The following is a 2,742-nucleotide window of genomic DNA, read 5'->3' on the forward strand; positions in this document are numbered from 1 at the left end:
ATTTAATTACTGAGAAAAATGATCCAGTGTTAAATATTTGCGAGGTGCAAAAGTATGTGAATCTTTGCTTTTAGTATCTGTTATGACCCCTTTTTGAAGCAATAACTGCAGGTAATGTTTTTTGTAACTGCTGATCAGTCCTGCACAATGACTTTTAGGAATTTTAGCCCTTTCTTTAGTACAGAAACACTTGAACTCTGTGATGCTGGTGGGTTTCCTCCTAAAAACTGCTTGCTTCAGGTTCTTCCAACATTTTAATTGGATTAAGGTCCGGATTTTGACTTTGACTTGTGCGCTTGGGGTCGTTGTCTTGCTGCATCACTCACTTTCTCTTTAGATTTTAGTTCATGGACAGATGTTCTGACATTTTCCTTTAGAATTTGCTGGTATAATTCAGAATTTATTGTTCCATCAGTGATGGCAAGTCGTCCTGGCCCAGATGCAGCAAAACAGGCCCAAAACATGATACTACCACCACGTTTCACAGATGGGATAAGGTTCTTCTTATGCTGGAATGCAGTGTTTTTCTTTCTCCAAACATAACACTTTTCATTTAAACCAAAAATTATATTTTGGTCTCATCCATCCATAAAAAAAAACCCTCCAGTAGCCTTCTGACTTGTCCACATGATCTTTATCAAACTGCAGACAGGCAGCAGTGTTATTTGGAGAATTGTGACTTTCTTCTTGCAACTCTGCCATGCACACCATTATTGTTCATTGTTTTCTGAGGTTCTCAGAGATCTCCTTTGTTTGTGTCATGATTCACTTTCACAGACCTGATCAGATTTTAATAGTTTTAAATAAAACAGGGCATTAACTGACACCTAATTGTCATCCTATTGACTGAAAACACTTCTGAAAAGATAGACTATAATTTCACCTTCAAATTAACTGCTAATCCTAGAGATTTACATACTTTTGGAACTCACAAATATTTAACGCTGGATAATTTTTCATAATAAATAAATGACAAAGTACTTTGTGGCTCTTCAATGTGTCTGGACAGATTACCCTATTGCCATACTAGATCAATAAGACGTGAACCTGTCTTCTTTTCTTCTTTATTAAAGCATAAAAAATGGACATCAGAACGTATTTCATTTCAAACATGGAAAGATGTCAATACACACAATTTTTCAAGTTTAAGTCCACCGAAGTTCAGCATTATGATTGGACAGATCGCTTCTCAATCAAGCTCTTTGCAAAGGGTCCATTAAAAGTAAGACATAGAGGAACACATATTCACTTTTAACTATGATTTTTCATAGTCATAGTTAGTAAAGTAGTTGTTAAGTTTAGGTTTTGGGTTGGATTAAGGGATGTAAAATATGGTCATGCAGAATAAGGCATTAATATGTGCTTTATAAGTCAGTCGAGACCACAACTGCAGTGAAATCACTATATTGCGATGCACTATTTATTCGTTAACATCATTAATTTGACTGGATGTAAAACTTCCTGCTTCAAATGCAATCAACATCTTATTTCTAATTCGATTTCTTTTGATATTGTGTTGGGGAAGTGTGTCAAAAAATTTCAGCAAAATAATAGAAACCCCCACCCGACCCCACCAAATAAAAAAAGATATGATTGCAACAATGTTAGTCATATTTTAAATAAAATTAAGCAATTAAGCAATATCACAAAAGCTAGAGAGCTGTTTTCATGAACATATAGCACAATTGCAAACGTGATATTCATTTTATATAAATGTTCAAAAAACAAGTTACTATTAAGTGAACTGCATTTTAGACAAAATTTTAAACAAGTTTTTGCTGTTTCAGTAATGAAAATCATTCCAAACAAATCAAGAACTGCATTTCCAAGCAACACACAGCAGTGTTTCATAATAATCTTTTAGATTAATTTGAGAAGCAATAAAGCAATCTTGACTCGGTCTTGCCCTGCCTTGGTCTTAGTCTCAGTGTAGGTGGTCATGACTTAGCTCCATTAGCTTATTGTGTGTTATACTCCTAAGAGTTATAACCCCAAATAAATTGGAATTATAATGTATTATAACAGTTGTATCTTAAAAAATTATAACCCCAAATAGGTGGCATTACAATTCATTAGTAATACAGACTCCATAAAAAGTGTTACCAGAAATTTTGTGAAAATCATGATTGAAAACACAATAATAAACTTTTTTTCTCTTTCTATACACTGAATTTACTGAATTATGATGCCAAACATTTGGTATCTTTGAAAAGCCCATGATATCTCAATGATTTTTCACATTTTGAATCCCCTGTTGACTTCAGTATAGCACATATTTATTTACATTTATAGATTTAGGCAGATGCTGTTGTCCAAAGGGAATCGAATGCATGAGCAAGGTTTGTTAGTATCATGCTCAATGGATCATTCAGCAACAGGAATGTGTATGGAAAAATAGCAAAGATAAAGTAAAGGAAAATGTGTGGGTACAGTCATCCATCACTCTTTATTGAAAGATGGAAGTTTGAGTTCCACAATTGATTTAAGTTGCTCAGATGTAATTATGATTATGTGTGGGCACTTCTTTGCCTCCAAAGGCTATTTTGAAATAAGAGAGACTCAGATGAGAGATGATCAACAAACATGGCAGCTTTACTTATTAATCTCCTCCAGAACAGCAAATTAACTATGATCAGCCTCCAGGAACCCCTAGAGAATCATTAGCATGCCGAAGCTGAAAAATATGACTTACTTAAACTTGCTTTTCAATTTACTGACTAAGAAAGTATAGGGAATAAGAAT

This window comes from Labeo rohita, chromosome 12 (genome assembly GCF_022985175.1).
Source record: "Labeo rohita strain BAU-BD-2019 chromosome 12, IGBB_LRoh.1.0, whole genome shotgun sequence".
Classification (NCBI taxonomy): domain Eukaryota; kingdom Metazoa; phylum Chordata; class Actinopteri; order Cypriniformes; family Cyprinidae; genus Labeo; species Labeo rohita.